We start from the raw sequence: 21,808 nt of genomic DNA, 5'->3' as shown, positions 1-21,808 counted from the left end.
CACTAAGACATTGCCATTATCAGATAGATAAACCAATAACACTTTATAGCTTCCTTCTCATCTTCGGAAATACATCCATATACAGACAAAAACAACAAACACGGTTGTTTTCACTGCATTCATCAGGAAATATTCATTTCGGATTAACGCTATGAGAAATGATACACAAAACAAAATGTTTGTCAAAGAAAATGCTACGACATTGTTAAAGAAATGCAAGACAAGGTTAATTTTAGCAAGGTTAGTTGATTAACAAATCACAGAGTCAGAACATATGTAGTGTAAGAACTTTGCAAAAGCAACATACAAAATTCAGAAAACATGCAGAATTACGGTCACAAGAGTTTGACTTATGTAAATAACTACAGTGCAATTAGTGATGATAAACCAAAAACTTATTCGCATATAATGAGCAACCCAAATGTCAATATAGCTCATAAAGAACCTGTTTTTTTTCTTCTTCTTCTATGGTGTCTACCTTACCTGATTTACATGTTTTCTTTTTTCAACGTGGAAATTTCTTAACCTCAACACACTATTTGCTCACAAACAAACATTATTTGCACGATTAATTAGATATAGGAAGATGTGGTGTGAGTGCCAATGAGACAACTCTCCATCCAAATAACAATTTAAAAATTAAACCATTATAGGTTAAAGTACGGCCTTCAACACGGAGCCTTGGCTCACACCGAACAACAAGCTATAAAGGGCCCCAAAATTACTAGTGTAAAACCATTCAAATGGGAAAACCAACGGTCTAATCTATATAAACAAAACGAGAAACGAGAAACACGTATATATTACATAAACAAACGACAACTACTGTACATCAGATTCCTGACTTAGGACAGGTGCAAACATTTGCAGCGGGATTAAACGTTTTAATGGGCCCAAACCTTCTCCCTTTTTCTGAAACAATAGCATAACATCACAACATATAAAAACATACGATAAAATATCAATTAGCAGACTTAACTCAATCAAAAAACGTATGATTACACAAAGAACGAATAAATTTGATCTGCGATATCTGAATACAAATGCACAGTTAATTAAATATTAGAGACAAACAGTCATGACCAAAAGGCTATCAAATAAATTCAAACACACTGAGAAATATTTAACCAATCAATGTTAACTCCATATTTTATGGCGCCAACCTTCATATACAAACTGATTCATGATCCGTAAAGCGGATGAAAAATATTTTCGTCTAAAATTGAAAATATTTTTTCGGTGTACCAGTCATCAGCTGACACTGATCATGTCCTTTTAATATAATAGGTGAAATAGATAAAGAGATGATATTTCTAATACTGATAATAGTAATATTATAACTTGTATATTTTTTTTCCCTTTTTTAAAGCAACAACATGGTACAAAATAAATTTAAGGGGGATCGGGACTTTTCGACTGTGCATAATTTCACGCATCAATTACCATGCACACGAAAAATTACAAGTTTGTGTCGTAAAATCACTTCTTTTTATTTTACTATTTGTATTGATTGAAAGTTTTAGATTATCGTATTTATGTCACTAAAAAATTATTATCGTTATTTTTATTTTCGTTTTTTACAGAGTTATCAGTCTTGAACGAGTGTGGCGTTTCTTTTTATATGTTTATAAGCTTTACATTTTTAAGATGAGTGAATTTCAAATATTTTAGCCTCGAACATCTCTATAGAGACATTTAGTGAAATAGGCATCTGGTGCAGTAAAAGTTGTAACGTTCATGTTGTTTAGAAGGAAAGGAACATAAATGTAAACACCAGAATAACTTGTGTTTCTACAGACAGACTCCATGTTTAAAAAAGGCGTGTTTTATTGATTTCTGAAGAGAGAAAAACTAAAAAACTACCAATGATAGCAGAGACAACAATTTGAATTGATTGAATTTTACCTATGTAAGCTGTTGTACATACCATACTTTTACTATTTACCCTGCTTCTTCAATTGATCATTTCATATGGTGAGTAGTTTTGTATATACATATATTATATAAAACAGTCAAAGATTAATTAAAATAAAAATAAATAGGATTTTTTTATTTTGTTTTATATACATGTTTAAAAGAGAATTTTGAAGATTGATAAAGGAGTAGGTCCGGTAAGGGCCAAATTTTGCCTTAACTTCAGGTTCATCTAATGAAAGATTTTGGACACTTTTTAAACACTTGAGTGTCTACTTTAGTAGATGCAATTGGTTAATGTGAAAGATTTGGGCTGATTCAGTCATTAAAGACGCTCAAATTCAAGCTTAAATATTAAAAATCTATCAAATATGCTATAAAACTTCACTTTTCAGATGGTTTTTGTCAAAAATGAAAGTGGCCGCATCCGTGTTCATCCTCAACCTTGATATATGTTATGTATTATCATCAAATACAACTTACATTTAAATATTAAGAATGAATACAAATGCTGCCACTTTCATTTAAGACGGAAACCGTCTAAAAATTAACTCAAATGCTACAATTGTGAAGATTTCAGTAATTTAGCATGACTTAATGATGCTAGTACCCGATATATGTGCATTGTATTGTCAAAAACACCCCATATTTAGCTAACAAAAGTATTCTTCTTTCCAATAAATAGCTTAAAGTGTATATATTAACAATTTTGTAAAACTGCTATATTTTGGGGCCAAAAAGGGGTCTTACTGGACCTACTCCTTTGATATTTTTTGTTGAAGGTAAAGTGGTAAATGCATATTCAGAACCAAATTTCAATATCTTAAATAGTTATCAAAGGTACCAGGATTATAATTTAGTACGCCAGACGCGCGTTTCGTCTACATAAGACTCATCAGTGACGCTCATATCAAAATATTTATTAAAGACAGTTCCAGCGGAATTTTGGGAGCCTTTTTTCGAATTTTGAATTTGACATAGATTGTTATTGGTTTTTCGTGTGTGTTTGTTTTGTTCTGCTTTCGCCTTTTCTCGACTGGATATTTATTATGCGTATTGGAATCCAAACATTGTTATTTGAAATCAATTTAAAGAAAGATGTTCTTCGACATGTTCGAATGTAGCAGTAACAATGCACATTTTGGAGCTCATGTATCATTCACTGCCAGGATTAGTTTCCATGTATATGTTGTGGAACATTCCGTAAGAATGTGCCATATAACGACATTTCTCAGCAAACTCCTTTACATTTACTTCAAATTATTTATTGACCATTAATGTAATATAAAAGTATTTATTGACTGATTACGCATGAATGGTAAAACAAAATCGTCAAAATTAAATTAAAATATATGGAATCAAATTGTTAATTCAACAATATCTAAAGAACACACTGCCAGATAGTCCGTGCAAAAGACCGACAACTTGTAATATGTTATATAATCATCAGCAAAGTAGAAGCATACTAACTGAAAAGGCGAGGTTAAATTTGACGGTGATCACAATTGCACTAATGTGTTTGTTCTAAGTACATGTATATCGTATTGTATTTTGTTACATAATTCATTTATAACGTGTTGTCGATATCTTACGATATATTTCCCTTCAAAATTGAGAGAATCACTAGGTCAACATTTGACTTGTTCTCCGATCAAAATTATTATTACTTAAATTCACTGTATGAAAGGAAGAATCTGGCAAAAATATAAAACGACATTTGTGAAAAAGCTTTTGTCCTACAATCATAACGACATTTGAATTAATAGCATTTGTTATCTGTTATTTGATAGCCATGACGTTGTCAGCTTTGTCCTCGACTTATGAGTTTAAATATTCCTTTTGATACTTTTAAGTTCTATTTTGTTTTTCAAATTATAAAATATCATTGGAAAATTATAACAAATTATTTTACAGATTCGATTTTAAATCGAACAATTGTTATCAAATTTGTGTTACAGACGCATCAAAGTTATCAAGCATTAATTTCATACAGACTAACAAGTTCTAATTGAAAAAAATTAATTAAAAAAAAACAATCGTTTTCAGTTCATACTTATTTGTGTCGATCCGACTACGTATTTTCATTAGTATTTTTGATAAAGGAAAACGACAAGTGATCAGTCTGATCTAATAAGAAAGTTGGTCTATTTTAAATAATTCGGCTGATTTCTAAACAAACTAAATTTGCAAACGATAAATTGTATTTCGATATATTATTTATTTTTTGATAATATACTTAAATAAATAAGCATTTCACTATCATTGTAGGCGCAAAAATATATATTAATACTCCAGATACAAGAGATTACACTATTTTGTCTAATCATGGTATAAGAGCTACAGATAGACTCTTAATATTTCAACTGAAAGCTTGTAAAAATGGATATGTTGGATTAATGTCTGGAAACACCGAAAATGAACAATTATACGAGATTGATTTTGGAGGTCATAAAAATACAGTTTCATTTATTCGTGCCGGAAAGTCAAATACACTACCACGTCTTGTTGAAATTGCTGGTCCAGTTCTACACTGTTCTGAATATAAAGAGTTCATGATCACATGGGATGCTAATACTATCAATGTTAGTCATGGACTAGATGATTCGGGGTCTACTTTTCTAACATGGACTAGTCCGACAACCTTGTGGCCGATAATAAATATTGGAATTTCAACAGCCTATACTGCAAATGGGAATTGGATATTTCTTACTCAAGGTAAGAATATCACACCAGATGACATTTCAAATATAACATCTGGGTGCATGTAAATTGTATGTTATTTCTATGGCCAATACCAAATTTTTTTTAAATAAAAATGAAACTTTGTTTTGTGCAACAACTTTGACTATCTTTTTGGAATCTTCCGCCTCTTTCATATAATAGATACAAGTTTCTTTTAACGAATTTACTTGTCTTTTCCTAGGAACATAAAGACAACATATTATTAGAGAAAAAAATTACATACAGTATTAATACATAATTCTAAATGAAATGGCTTTCATGTGTTTTATTTCATTACTTTGGTACTGGCATGAAATACGGATATTTGAATAGAAATTTGATGTAAACTAAATTCGATAACTTTTGAATTAAAAAAACAGAGGCTCTGTATATTCGAACTGTTTTTGGAACTTTTGGTCCTCAATGCTCTTCAACTTTGTACTTGTTTTAGCTTTCGAACTTTTTAAATCTGAGCGTCACTGGTTAGTCTTGTGTAGAAGAAACGCGCGTCTGGCGTATTAAATTATAAACCTGGTACCTTTTGATAGCAATTATTCGTGTGTTTCTCTGTCCTATATGTTCCCCCATTTATTTGTATTGTAGTCCTGTCATGTAATGTTGTCATTTTAATATTATATTTAATATTGTCATAAAAGCGGGAGGTTTGGCTAGCCACAAAACCAGGTTCACCATTTTGTCTTAAAATGTCCTGTACCAAGTCAGGAAAATGGCCATTGTTATATTATAGTTCGTTTTTGTGTGTGTTACATTGTAGTGCTGTGTTTCTGTTGAGTCGTAGTTCTCCTCTTATATTTGATGTGTTTCCCTCAGTTTTAGTTTGTAACCCGGATTTGTTGTTTTCTCAATCGATTTATTAGTTTCGAACAGCGGTATACTACTGTTGCCTTTATTTACATTTATCGGTGCAGGCAAACAAAAAGACAGAAAAAAAAACACAAAACAAGTACTTAAACCATATGTAAATTCAGGGGGTGCGGGATGTGCCGAGTAGCTAAAACCCAGGAACCAAGAAAAACGAGTATTTTGTCATGTGACATGTTTAACGGTTACAATCGTTCTGATCTAATATATGTTACAAGGTAGTTGATTTTAGTCTCTGATGCATGATTTGTTATTATTAATTGTTTTGGCTTTTAACTAGCTGTCACTTACTGCGAGTACTCTCAAATCGTACTTCCTTGTTAATTTGACCTGTTGATACTATTTGTAATGCTTTTTGTTATTTTATTTTAATATGGATCTTGTCTATATACCAGCTTTGATTATGTGGGATTACTAACAATTTTCACTTCTTCGTACTATGAACATCAAAATTATTTCATTTTTCCTTAAATACTGTTCTTGCACCTGTACAGGAAGTTTTATCTAGCACTAATTGTATAGTTTTATTGTTGTTATTCACCCCATATGTACCAAGTGTTAGATAAGTTTTATTGATATTAAAGAAATGTCTTTGTATTCCTAAACGAAAGATTTTATACACACAGACGATCAAGTATACGTAATGACAAAATTATTTTAGTTGTCCTGTGTAGGATATCACGCAGCTTTTTTCAAAAGTGATGATTTCTATAAATTGTTTTAATATTTCACAGTGGTATCTTACTTTAACTTTGTTTAAACCTATTTATTTACTTTTGACCTGGATCATTTATCCCTTATAAATTTTATTAACTTTGAATTTGCATTCAGGTATCGAAGATGAAATGTATTAGTTTATTGTTTGTTAATTTGCGTTTTTTTAATGAGTTAAGCCTTCCAATGGACATTTTATAGTGTGTTTTTCTATGTTGTGATGTTATACTACTGTTTCAGAAAAGGGAGAAGGTTTGGTACCATTAAAACGTTTAATCCCGCTGCAAATGTTTGCACCTGTATTAAGTTAGGAATCTGATGTACAGTAGTTGTCGTTTGTTTATGTAGTTCATACGTGTTCTCATTTCTCGTTTTCATATAGATTAGACCGTTGATTTTCCTGTTTGAATGGTTTTAGATTACTAATTTTTGGGGCCCTTTATAGCTTGCTGTTCGGTGTGAGCCAAGGCTCCGTGTTGAAGGGCGTACCTTGACCTATAATGGTTTACTTTTATAAATCGTTATTTAGATGGAGAGTTGTCTCATTGGCACTCATATTACATCTTCCTATATCTATATTCAAGTTACAAAAAAAAATGCAGGGACTCGTGATTAGGTATTAGTATTTCGTGTTTTATGGTAACAATCTACTTAACCATCTTCGAAATAAGCCAATAAAATATATTCAATTAAATTAAATTCATATCTTTATTGCCATAACACTACATATTTATAGTATGTAACAAAATAAAACTAACACAATAACAACAAGATCATTAATATGCATAATAAAAGTAAATATTTCAAGAGTCACCTGTCCTCAGTTCTATAGACTGTTTTAAAAAGGATCCTAGCTTATTTATCTGAATGTGTGATCTTGGGTTGAGTATATATGTAATTTTATCAATATCATTGAAATTTGTAAAGTGCATATTCTCATTTATCAAAAAAAAAATGCTTCAATTTTAATTATATTTGTTCTCTTATAGTTTTAGTTATGTTTTGTGAGGAATATTTCTTCAAAGTGTCCAAATCCATACCAGTTTCTACTAATACATGTTTTACAAATGAGAACCAAGAATAAATTTCTACAGAGTCTATGTTTTGAGACAAAATAAAGGATTCCCGATTGAGATCAGACAGCAATACGACACGAAAAGTGAAAAAGTCGGATTAGTATCCTCAATTATCTGGAATGTCCTATCATTGTCTGAACGCATTCGTTTTAGTTCGTAACAGATTCCTACGGATCGGGAAGGGTCCGAATAGTTCGGCAAAGCATCCCGACAGTTAGGTGCGTCCCGTAACATTCGGGGCAACTCAGCCGATTTTGTCTAGTCGGATTACAATCGTGGCTATGTCGTGACAGATTCTGCTGTATCGGATCGAATTCCGAACAATGTCTTGTGTATTCTGAACGGTGTCCTGTGGAACGGGAATGATCTGGAGTAATTTTTCATAGTTGTTTTTCTGCCGATTGAGTCCAGATTGCATCCAGATCTTGTCGATTGCGAACCGTTTTTTGCCGAAACCGTTCCGAAACAGTCCCGTTAAAAATACGAAATTCGTCAATGATACCCACGTCAGAGTCCCGACAATTACAGAATACAATACGACTGAGACCAGACAAAGCCGTTTGCAATGCGATAGAGCGGACTATGATAGGATTACGTTCCGACCGTACTTGATCATCCCGAATATGCCGACAGTTTTCGAACGGATAACTTCCGTCAGCGTCGGTTCACTGTCCGGTCACTGTCTTATCTCAGTCGGATAACATTCGGTAGAGTCGGGACGCAGTCGTGACAGACTCGGTCGAATTTTACCTGGCGAAAAATACAAATCGGATTAGAAGCGGATTCAGAACGGTATTATCGGGACTAATTCGCTTAGAAACGGTTGAATATCGGTGCTTCCTGAATACTATCTGATTGTTGTCGTGATCAAATTATTTTTTTTTTTTTACAAATTTTAATTTAAGTTTGAATTTCCATCCACGATTCATAGGATCTTGATCAGACTTTTAATAAATTTTAATCGCGAATGGTCCTATCAAGAACGGTAGTAAAAATCGTGAATGTGTGACCCCAGCTTTACAAGAGGATTAATGTCATCAGAATATAATCTAATAAGATACAAGAAAGATTGAAATTTAATATTTAGTTCCAGAGGTAGTCTCCCCAGAGCTTTTTTTAGCTTTTTTGGTTAGATCTATAGTACTGTGGAAAGATTTCCCTTATTTTTAATCAACATTCCTAAAAATTTATACTCATTTGTGTCTGATATAGGAATATCTGTGTATGTTACAAATGAGTGAGCTGTTTTGGAACAGTTTTGCTTTATAATCATAGTTTTAGTTTTTTCATTTACACTTAATTGCAACAATTATCACAAAAAACACTTAAATTATTTAAACTATTTTGTTATTCCTTTTTAGTTTCAGATATTAAAAGAAGATCATCTGCAAATAGAGGAGTGTTAATGTTTGAAGAAACCAATGTTACTTGATCTGAATTTATTCTATATAACTCTTATATTACATCATTTATTAAAATGTTGAACAATGTGGGACTCAATGAATACCCTTGTTTTACCCCTCTTGAAATATTAAAATATTTTGAAAATTTATTTTTATATTTAATTGAAAATTCTGTTATATTAGATTGTTCTCTTATAACACTGAAAAATTGTTTTCCAACATCTGTTTTCACTAGTTTATACAAAAGACCTATTCTTCACATAGACTCAAAAGCTTTACGGAGGTCAACAAATATATATACTCTTTTTATGTATGTATTTATTAATTCAAGATTTTAATACAAAAATGCTGTGAGACCTTCTATGGTTTACTCAAAAACAAAAAAGTTCGCTGAGTTGCCTGTCTATAATTTTATTCAATCTATAAATCGATAAGCAAGTACGTGCATTCGAATAAAGTGATTTCTTTTAGGTCTGTTTAATCTCATGTCAATAATTAAAAAATATGTAAATCATCGATATACCTATATAAAAAAATATTTTTTGTGTGGGCCGAATAAGTAAAAAAATGCTCTCTTCAGATGCTACTTGGTTTGCGTATTTCAATACAATTGAGAATGGAAATGGGGAATATGTCAAAGAGACAACAACACGACAAAAAACAGAAAACAGCCGAAGGCCACCAATGGGTCTACAATCGCAATGTCTACAATCACCCTTCTAATAACAGAAAATACTGATCATATGCAACTATCTAAAGCAAAAGATTTATTAAAGTTGTTAAAAAAAGAGGGACGAAAGATACCAAAGGGACAGTCAAACTCATAAATCTAAAACAAACTGACAACGCCATGGCTAAAAATGAAAAAGACAAACAGAAAAACAATAGTACACATGACACAACATAGAAAACTAAAGAATAAACAACACGAACCCCACCAAAAACTAGGGGTTATCTCAGGTGCTCCGGAAGGGTAAGCAGATCCTGTTAAAGGTCACATGAAAACGCAATAATACATCTGCGATGATGTTTAACTTATTCTTTTTTAAACTAACCAAACTAACTAATCATAGCAAAATACTATTTGAACAAAATGCTGTTTTAAATGTTTAATAGTTAAATCTATCATATTTTTTTTTATCCTGGTAGTCTGAACGGTAGCTTATGTCAAATTAATAAATTGACAATTTTTTTATATCATACGTGAAAATATTCTGAGCAATTTTACAAGGAGGCAGACTTGAAACAAGCACGTATGATAATCAGACGGGGTGAATAAAATCCATGTTTTGGTTTATTTATTTAATATTCTAACTAATTTATGAACTGAAATGCCCCTATTTGAATCTCTTTTAATAGATATAGCAAAATGAATACACTAGAGTAAAATTAAAACTAGGATAGATAACAGTTTCTCTAATTTTTCCCCGATTTAACCTTTTCCTGACCAGATGATAATTTTTATTTAACTAACGTGTGGTTCGTTTGATCTCAGTTGTTCTTTGGTCATAAATCGATTATGACGTAAAATTTCCTTGCTCTCCTCTGAAATTCCCATTTTGACGTCATTAAAAAGGGCGACCATGCCTGATGACGTCACATAGAAGGAACACATCTTTTTGCAGATCATAAGAAAAAAAGATTAAATTTGTCTGCATATCGTCTAAAATCATTAAAAAACAGATTCCAGCACCAAATCTCGTGCAATACGATATTGATCCACTCTCGACAGTTACATTTTGAATATTTAAACTGCTCGGCAAGCCTCGCGTTTTAAATTTTAAAACATTTACTGTCTCGAGTGGAATTATATCGTATCACACTTGATGCAGTGGTAGAATCTATATGAATCGATCATATCAGCAACAACAACATCATTAGTACAGGTATAACAACGATAATAAAACGTATCAAATATATAGTATTTTGTTCTTTACTTTACTAAATTAAAATCTCAAAGGTTGAAACTCAGTAGCCACAATCTTTTGTCTAGCGTTATAAAACAAATGTTGAATTTATTATCATACTAACAAAGATTGTTCTCTTTACACAGACAGTTTACAAACTACAACATTGCCATATACGGAGATTTCTACTCAAATATCAGCTTCATCTTCTAGTACAGCGACGATATCTTCTTCTACATTAACGCCACCAACCACTATTGACGAAATAGCATCATCTACTACAATAAATGACGTCCCTAGCACATCTGATTCCTCTACAATGACTGAGCACCAAATATCTGTATCTACGGACTTTCCAACAACGTCGGACGACTCTTCACCAACAAGTCTCAAAACAACAGAAACGTCGGACTTCCGAATGACTTCCGAGCTAACAACAACAAACTCAGAAATTGATATATCTACAAACTCGACAACCATATCAGTGTTTACACCAACAAATCCAGAAACAGCAACATCTAAAGATTTACAATCCATAACTGACGGAACAACAACACATGATAATAAGCCATCATCCATTTCATTAAAAACCGCTTCGAATGATACAAAAACAAATTCACACACGTCAGCAGTAAAGTTGTTGCCGACCACATCAAATTATATATCAACATGGTCACAGATATCGACATCTATGGAAATGAAAACCAGACCTGACAATACAAGTTCAAAAATACAAACCTATGACTCTACATCAACCTATAAAAACACTGCAACGGAATTTGAACAATCTATCCCTTCAACAAACAGGGTTTCTCCACCTACTGCAACTGCTTTGTCCGCGTCATGTACTAAAACTTACACATGTTATTGTCAAACCGCATCAGGCACTCCAACCAGTAGTAACACAGTAACAGATTTGAAAATAGATATGAAAACGCTTTCATCGTATGAAAGAAGACACCAAAGTGCATCGGATCCTCGAAAATCATCGTTTTACATCGGATGTGTTGGTATTATGGTTCTTGTCCTTTTTCTTGCTTTCATTGTGCTTTTAGATTTTTTACCTAGAGCCTAAATTTTCTGTAACATGTATCAGCCCCAAACCTTCATTGGTTTTACATCTACTATTTTTGCAACTTGGGCTTTCTATCTTTGAAATTAATGTCATAATAATCTGTAATTAAGGTCACATTTTTCAGATTTCTTATAATGTCATTTACTCTAACCTATTTTACGGAAAAACTTTGGCTGTTCATGTCAAATAATTTGTTTAAGTATTATTTGTGCTTTAATCATTTCTGTGACATTTAAACAAAAATATACAAGAAATTATACATCTTTATACATATGTAACTGCATAACTGCATATATGATACATAATAACAGTATACATATAGAAAATTTCTGCCGATATAAGTCATGTATCACACGGCTAGGATTAAGACATATTCTTTTAAAGCTTCCCTATTTCAAGTTTTGCAAACGTCAAGTTCATCATTGTACATGTATGGTATGATTTGAAAATCTTGTCATATCAAACAAAACCACTGTATAAATTTCTAGTGCCTGAAGCTCTTTGCTGAGTAACCTTCATCAGGAACGCTCAAACCTAAAGGTTTGAAAGCAGGGGCTGCGTAAATACACAAAAAACGTTAGGAGCTCCTTGACTTACACAGGACTTAAACCGAATTACCCAACCATCTAAGGTCAACATTTATTGAGGTAGTTGAAACATCAGTTTCTTGATGATTTCTTTAAAAGCAGAACTAATTAACAGTAAGTATGGAGAAAATTGAATAATGAGAACCAAGCGAAATGTATGTGTATATATTGTTGCTATCAAATTTCTGCATATTTCATGTCGGCTTCAGTTCTCCAAAATTTTGTTACATGTTACAGGCGTTTTTTCAGAAGTCAAACACATATCCGAATTTTATCCGTTACGATATTGTGCTGATTTTCAGTTAAGGATGTTCGCCGCTGCTCTGTTTGAAAATGACAAGCTTTTTAAAAAAATGTTATAAAATGATAGCATATAATTAAGAAAACTAAAAAAGCCGGAAAAAAAAATTAACATAATATGTCCTTGTATTTTGAGATATAAGCCATTAGAAATTGGGCGAACATAATTCTCTCTAGGTTTTTTATAAACGTCTCATTTGCAACGTTCAAAAACTATGAATAACATTGACTGTCTTAAATTTTCAACACTAGTTTTTAAAACTATACGTTGTATTTTTCTATGACTGTTAATGACGTCTTTAACTAAACCCATTGGGTGTGTATTGATTGATACTTTATTTATGGACACATGTTTTTTTATTAGTGGTAATTGAATTTTAACTAGCTTTAAGTAACTGCAAGTACTCTCAGATCTGTACCTAGTTAAAGGTTTTATTTGCTCTTTATCGACATGATGAGGTAAGCCCTTTTCGGTTGATCTTTATTGTTTGCTCTTATGCTGTACTGCTAAACCACTGTTCCAGGCGCCAGCAAACTTGTTAAAAACCGCCATATAAATATGTATGTGTCTATCTCAAGTCAGGGGCCTGTAATGCAGTGGTTTTCGTATATTATATTTGTTTTTCGATTATTGTTTTGTACATAAATCAGGCTGTCATTTTTCTCGATTTAGTTGTTTTACATTTGTCAGTTCGGGGCTTTTTATGGCTAATTATGCTGTGTGTGTTTTTATTCACTTTCGAAGGCACACTACGGTAACACATACACTAGTTGTCGGTTTCTATATCAGTTGGCCTCTGGTTGAGAGTCGAGTCATTAGCAATCATACCGCATATTCTTGTTGTTATTATGTAGAGCCCTATACATCAGTATTGCATTTTTAAAAATCGTAAATATTTCTTTTTCATAGAATGTATTTAAACACTAGGTTTTCTTTGTTGAACAATAAATTAAAAATTAATGACTCTAATTGTCACTTTGATCGCTGTATTACAATGATGTGAATCCATCTATAGGTATATTAAATGTATATTACCATTTTACAAAAAAAATAAAGTTTACCTTTTTTGTTGGTTGCAGAATTTGATTTTGTTCTTTTCTAATATTTTTAGGAGAACCTAATGTATACAACCTATATTTTTGGTTTGGTTAGTTGTTGATGTGTTGTTTGTCTTTTTAAAATATGGTCGTTTATCAATAGCCTCCATTTAGTCCAATATGACATACGATATCATGAACTTGGTGACTATTTATCGATTTTCTTAACAATGGACATGTTTAGCAAGTGTAGCTAGAATCAATCACATGGTACATGAAACCAATTCGATAATATGTTGCCAAAATTGCGTTTCGATCAGTTATGCCTATTGTCAGAAAACCTCTGTTCTTTCGAAAAACTGTATAAAGAAATAGATAAGGGACAGTTAATTTCCAGAAAATCTTGGATATATCAGCACATGAATTCTGCTCACTAAAATGGTAATGCCATCTGGTTGAAATGTTCCATTTCGTATCTACTAAATTAGGAATTAATTTAATATTGTGACAAACATGTTTAAAAATTATTTACTGCATGCCTTTTATAAACTCTTGTACGTGACACACATTCTATACGAACATAATGTAATGATACGATATGCAAAGCTTCTATTTTGTTTTACAAGAAGATATAATACAAATTTTAATGTCTAAAAAATGGATACTTTCGAAAACACTAAAATATTTTATTACAAAGCATTGCTCTCTCACGTAAAGGACGTTTATTTGATAACAAATTGTGTGTGTATTTTAAAGAAGTTTTATACTAAGTGATATAACACTAAATGCATTAAGTGCTTTTCTAGATTAACCTTCACCAGGATCACTTGAATCCAACAATTTGAAAGCCAAGGATGTATAAGCGCTTGAATACGTAAAGAGCTATATGAAAATTATTTTAAAACAAAAATATCTTCATATCTATTTTAGACAAAAATTTTCAAAATCCAATTTAAGAAATAAAGAAAAGTGTGACTTAATGCAAATAAACGCTCATCAACGGGACAGTTCTTAATCAACTTGTATTGTATTTGTACTATTATTAATGATATGCATGCTGTATCAGCCGTCCATGATGATATCCATAACAGCCACAGTTGCAAAGTCTTTATCACACTAATCATGTATGACTTTACGTCAAGTGAAAACATCTAATTGAGGAAAATAATATATATATATATATATATATACAACTCGTCTAAACATCAACCCAACAATGTTAGATCTGTAAATTTGCTTTCGCAAATTTTTGGTTCTTCCCTCGCCGGGATTCGAACCCATGCTACTGTGATATCGTGACACCAAATCGCCTGCACTGCAGCCGTCCCGCTAGACCACACGACCACCTGGGCTCTCAAAAAAAGAGCTTTCGGTGGCCATATGTTACCTTTCCACGTCAGTTTTAATCTAGCGGCGTACTACAGTACATGATATATAAGGCATGAAGATGTTATTGTTACAGATCAGCTAAATTATCTATAGTAAAGGATCCTACAAATTAATGTAAGATACAGTCACAGAAAATAATTATATTCATAAGTACGTCTGAGTCAGTGACAACCCTACAACAGATGTATCCATCGGATCGCCATCAATGATGGTGATACATGGCTGTGTACATAATGTATATACAACTCGTCTAAACATCAACCCAACAATGTTAGATCTGTAAATTTGCTTTCGCAAATTTTTGGTTCTTCCCTCGCCGGGATTCGAACCCATGCTACTGTGATATCGTGACACCAAATCGCCTGCACTGCAGCCGTCCCGCTAGACCACACGACCACCTGGGCTCTCAAAAAAAGAGCTTTCGGTGGCCGTGTGTTACCTTTCCACGTCAGTTTTAATCTAGCGGCGTACTACAGTACATGATATATAAGGCATGAAGATGTTATTGTTAAAGATCAGCTAAATTATCTATAGTAAAGGATCCTACAAATTAATGTAATATACAGTCACAGAAAATAATTATATTTATAAGTACGTCTGAGTCAGTGACAACTCTACAACAGATGTATCCATCGGATCGCCATCAATGATGGTGATACATGGCTGTGTATAACATAATGTATATACAACTCGTCTAAACATCAACATATATATATATATATACAACTTTATATCTTGTTGTTCGGTGTGAGGCATATATCTATATATATATATATATAACTGTTTAATATCACATACATGACCAACCTCAACCAATAGAACTCTAGGGATTATATTGGTGTCTCGAGTTGATACAGATGTGATATTTAAAAAAACTTATGATTTTCTCAATGAATTAAACGTAAATTGCTACAGTACTGTAATAAACTTAAATGTTGTATTTACACCATAGAAGAGACCAATCATTTTGCGTTGTTATTTCTGTTCGTGATGTTTTTAAACGATTTCTGTATAAGAAATAAAAAAATCAATAAATTAATCAAATATCTATGAATTATGATTTCCATTTGTGCCTTTTACTTCCTTGACCAATTTGCATTTATATTTCGCCATCTTGCATAAAGACCACGAAAAACGATAGTATATTAACAAAAGGATCAAACTATATAGAACTTACATGATTATTTTTCTACCTACCGTTTATACATATATACATGTGTATGTACATTGTATATATACGGTGCAGGCGGTGTTGCCACGATGTCACAGATGCAAAAGTTCGAATACCGCTGACGAAAGAACAAACATTTGCCAACGCATGTATAACGATCTAACATAGTTGTGCTACATTTGAGACAAATTATATATATATATAGTTAGTGTTAGTAGATAGATATAGGAAGATATGGTGTGAGCGCCAATGAGACAACTCTCCATCCAAATAACAATTTTAAAAAAGTAAACCATTATAGGTCAATGTACGGCCTTCAACAAGGAGCCTTGCCTCACACCGAACAACAAGATACAAAGGGCTCCAAAATTACTAGTGTAAAACCATTCAAACGGGAAAAACAACGGTCTAATCTATATAAAAAAACGAGAAACGAAAAACACGTATAAATTACATAAACAAACAACAACTACTGTACATCAGATTCCTGACTTAGGACAGGTGCAAACATTTGCAGCGGGATTAAACGTTTTAATGGATCAAAACCTTTTCCCTTTTTCTGAAACAATAGCATAACATCACATCATAGAAAAACATATAACCACGTGTTATTCGATCTAGAATATCTGTCATAAAGTTATCATCCTTTACGACATACAACAGAGCTGATCTAAAAGTACACCATATACTTGCCACTATACATCATATACTGTGTTACAACCCCAGATAAAACAGACGAGGAAAGGAATTACACCGACCACTCAACCTGTTAATGATAGACGAGGAAAGGCATTACACCGACCACTCAACCTGTTAATGACAGACCAGGAAAGGCATTACACTCACCACTCAACCTGTTAATGAGCCTTAGTTTAATGATCATCTAGATATATTTTCGAAATTAATATTTTTCACGATTGATAACTTTTGAATTAAATTTTCTAATCTTGGTGAACTATAAAGAGGGCACTATTAAGTAGAATGCAGTTAATTTTCTATCAAGTTACGTGAACAGTGTTGACAAAGCCTTTCACATCTGAGGAGAAGCTCAAAATTTCCTAACCGCCTCGGTGATCTCGTGCGCGTGGTAGCGTTTTCGCCTCGAGTGCGGGAGGTAGTGAGTTCGATTTCCGGCTTGGTCAAATTAAAATTAGTTTTTGTTGCTTCTTCGCTAACAATTCGGCAATTAGGAGTAAGTGCAAAGGTTGGTTGGCTCATATTTGAATATGTCTTAATTCTGGAACGCAAAATTTTGAAATTTAACAACTTTTTAATATTCTTTGATTTGTCCTTCAATTTCTGAGCGTACTCTTATTACGTTACTTATTTGTTTCAATTTCTCTGTGGGTGTTTTCGTACCTTGTTTTAAACCAGGACCATACCGATATATCTTACAAAAGTTGACAAATTTAAATCTTTTTGAGCAACGGAATACATTTTTGGTTCAGGGAAATCACGGCATTGAATAACGTGCTATATCATAGAATACTCTCAGTTTTGATGTTATATTTGTTTTTCTCATCGGATTTTGTCTAATGCTTAGTCCGTTTCTGTGTGTGTTACATTTTATTGTTGTGTCGTTGTTCTCCTCTTATATTTAATGCGTTTCCTCAGTTTTAGTTTGTTACCCCGATTTTGTTTTTTGTCCATAGATTTACGAGTTTTGAACAGCGGTATACTACTGTTGCCTTTATTTACTTGCAACATCAAATAGATATACATGCAGATTTAAAGATCAATGCTGTCTATATTTACTGCGAGACGGATATTTTTTTTCGGTAGATTCCACATTGTACTATACAAAATCAGTCAGTTTTATTTACAACTTTCAGATATGATAGAAAGGTTAAGAATTGTAAAGAGTTATTCCTTTCAGATATAACTACAAAATGTAATTGGTGTAAGCGTTTTGTCAAGTACCTGATTCAATGAAATCAACAAATTAAAATTATTCAAAAGTTTTGTTCATAAGTTTTGGCATTTAACTCATTGATAATGAACTATGTTATGTGCAATTACTCAATTCACTATTTAAAGAGGCTGAAACACTAATTGGTACAAGTTCTGGAAATGAAGAAGAGACTGGTTGTAATTGTTAAGGACATTGTTTATCAAGGCTGTTCAAACACGTGACAATTTCTTTCAAAAATGATGAAACACGTTTTTTTTAATCAAAGTTGTATTCTTCAATATTGATTTAAATGTTATGAAAAAAGCAATATCTTCCACCAAACTATGTATACATATCAAGTAATACCTTGTTATAGTTAAAATAACACCTGTCATGTCTTAAATCTACTACTATCTTTCAAAAGACATTTTCTATTAGGAATGCCAATATTGAAAATGATATACCCCGGTATGTTAATCTTGGTTCGCGATCATGGTTGCATTTCTTCGATACATAGGAAATTTGCTCTCTCTTTCTCTTTCTTTTATAGCTATATTACATATTGTCGACGAGTGTTATTGTTAAGAAGGACAACATCCGACTTCTCCGAAAACTAACAGATATAAAAAAAAAAAAAACAAATAAACAAAAAAACTGCAAAATCCCGGTTCATATAGCCTGACTATAATACTAATATTTATATGTCGGTTAAATTTTTACATAAATGCCTATGTACTGGTTATACTTTGAAAATAACTAGTACATAGACATTTCTGCTGAAATATAAATATTCCTCAAGTACACATCTACCCGCCATTTTTGTTTCAAATTTAATGCATTTGTCATATAGGAAATTGGGAAAATCGAAAAAGAAAACAGAAATATTTTTCAAAAGTCCTTTAAAAGAGGGACGAAAGACACCAAAGGGACAGTCAAACTCGTAAATCTAAAACAACTGACAACGCCATGGCTAAAAATGAAAAAGACAAACAGAAAAACAATAGTACACATGACACAACATAGAAAACTAAAGAATAAACAACACGAATCCCACCAAAAACTAGGGGTGATCTCAGGTGCTCCGGAAGGGTAAGCAGATCCTGCTCCACATGCGGCACCCGTCGTGTTGCTTATGTGATTACAAATCCGGTAAATAGTATAATTCGGTAGGTCAAATTCATGAAAGGGAAGGGGATTGTAGTTACGACGTAAGGAACATATCCGATATCATTTGTGAAACGGTTATTCCATAACGGTCAACCAACTCGTGATGGCGTCCGTAAAATTTACGAAGGGATTATTTCAACTTCACCATTTGGAACTCTTGGTTTAATAGCTTCCTTGTGAGCAGAAACCCTCTATCAAGAAAATCATGATAGAAAATGCAAGCACGGGAATATCGTATCAATTGGGAGATATATACCCCGTATGCAGGTGCTGCTGGAATGTTGCTACTTAGAAATGGAAAGTTCACAATTGGAAAGCTGAAATCATCTCTTTTGTCGTAAAGTTTTGTCTTCAACCGACCCTCATTGTCAATTTCTAGATGTAAGTCAAGATATGAAGCCGACTTAACTGTATCTGTAGTATCCTTTATCTCCAATTCGATGGGATAGATGCGATCCACATAGTCACCAAATTTTGAATTGTTTAGTGAAAGAACGTCATCTATATAGCGGAAAGTAGAGTTAAAGGATATTGCTAACTTCTTATCTTTCTTCCTAAGAAGTTCCTGCATGAAGTCAGCCTCATAATAATAAAAAAACAAGTCAGCAAGTAGAGGGGCACAGTTTGTTCCCATTGGGATGCCGACAGTCTGTTGAAAAACACGTCCTCCGAACGTAACAAATATGTTGTCAATCAAGAAATCAAGCATCTTGATAATATCGGTTTCAGAGAATTTTTTGTTTGAATCAGTAGATAATATCTATGTTTTGCCTTTTTGTTCGTCTTGATAGTAGAAGATATTTGAGAGTTCTACCCCACCTTTTTTTCTGCACAAACTAAGGGGGGAAAGTATTTCAAAATAGTCAGATGAACACCTCCGTCCACACCATAATTTGGGAAAGACTATAAAGAAATTGAAAAGGTAGAGAAATGGCAAACATACTTTGGCAGGAAAAAAAGTATTTTGCTGGAACACTTTGGCGGGAAAAGGGTATTACAGCGGGATACTTTTTATAGCGGGAGGGAAGTAACTAGACAAACCAATTTCTTTAAATGGACAACATCCCCGTAAAGAAATAGGGTAGATGATTAGTTCCTTATTGCACATGCGCAGTAAGATCCTCACTGAAGGTAGTGCTTAAAGGTTTTCTTAGCTGTTGTTTCTCGTCGTAGTAAAAACCTAGACATTTTATAACGTCTGTAAATTCAATCTCATTGATATTAGCGTTATCTAGTGCTTTGCTTACCTTATGTTCAATTTTAGATTGGTAGATTGATAATTTGTACAGTGTTTTCATGTTTTTTACGTTTTTTGCGGATGTATTTAGTGAGCACCGCCAACTCCACCATTCCGACTGAATTTAAGACAGCTAGTGAGCTCAAGGGTATGCATGCTACAGCACCTATTCCTGTTGCGGCTGCGCTAAATGTACCAGTGGTGCAAATGAAATTGACGATGGAACGGATACCATAGACAAAAGACATCACTTTGTTCACTAGGTCTAGGTCCTAGACAGTCGGTCATACATGTGCATTTCAGAATAGAGCTTTTGCTCAGCGGCCTCGATCTTAGCTTCCCGATAGGCCTGTTTTTCAGAATCTATTTCATCCATTTATCTTATAGGAGCATGTCTAGCGGGGGAATGTTCGTGAATGGACTGTAAGCTCCCAAAATTAACCCGGATCCCTGCTGTTGTAATTGCTGACCACGTTTCAAGTAGAGCCCATTACCCTGAGAAATCTTTACGGTTGATGGTTTGAGGTAGAGACCGCGGCCACTAGGTTCCACTGTGCATACACTCCCACCACGTTTTAAGTACAATCCCTAACCGACAGCCTTGGATACGGCAGCACTTCCCAAACCACTTAAGGCCCCCGGAAAAATGGTCTTAGCCAACATGGGAAGAGCTCTTGCAGCCAGATCAGCCAACATGGGTAGAAAACCACCCACCTTTTGCATATTCTCCTTCATTTGGGCTTTACTTAACTCCAAAATATACCACCAGAACATTTTTGCAGGAGCTTAGCAATCTTTTGTTACTGTTGGTTGGTGAGCATCATCTTGTGTTCGCCTTGCAGGTTTGCGTTGGACAAGCGAATGGAGACTGGACAACCCTTTTTGGCTGCCTGCTGTAGTTTGTCAGCTTGACCTTTTGTCAAATTCAAACCATATTCTTCATAAGTCATTTATTTATACCTCACGAAGATGAAAACGTATGGTGAGATGTTCTCCTCGAATGTCAATGGGACGACCATCTTGATCGGTGAGATTGGTTTGCATCCAACTGATTGTTTTCAAGGTCATTGGCAAGTTCACCAGATTTTTCGGGGTTTGAATAATCTTCATGCCTGGATCGACACCAGGGAAGAAACTGTAGATGGTGGATTGTTGGGTACCATTTACATAGCTCCCATGAATGATATCGCTGTCTACTAGGATGCTGTTGATGCTAATGATGTTTACGATGTGCTCACCTTCTGCATAACCGTTCGTAGCTTTCTGGTAAGTGTAGACCTGGCGCCTAAATCCAAATACTGTGCTTAGACTGTTATCAACATCGAAGTCTACTTGA

This window comes from Mytilus trossulus, chromosome 6 (assembly GCF_036588685.1).
Source record: "Mytilus trossulus isolate FHL-02 chromosome 6, PNRI_Mtr1.1.1.hap1, whole genome shotgun sequence".
In the NCBI taxonomy this organism is placed as follows: domain Eukaryota; kingdom Metazoa; phylum Mollusca; class Bivalvia; order Mytilida; family Mytilidae; genus Mytilus; species Mytilus trossulus.
Note: the sequence above shows the minus strand (reverse complement) of the source record.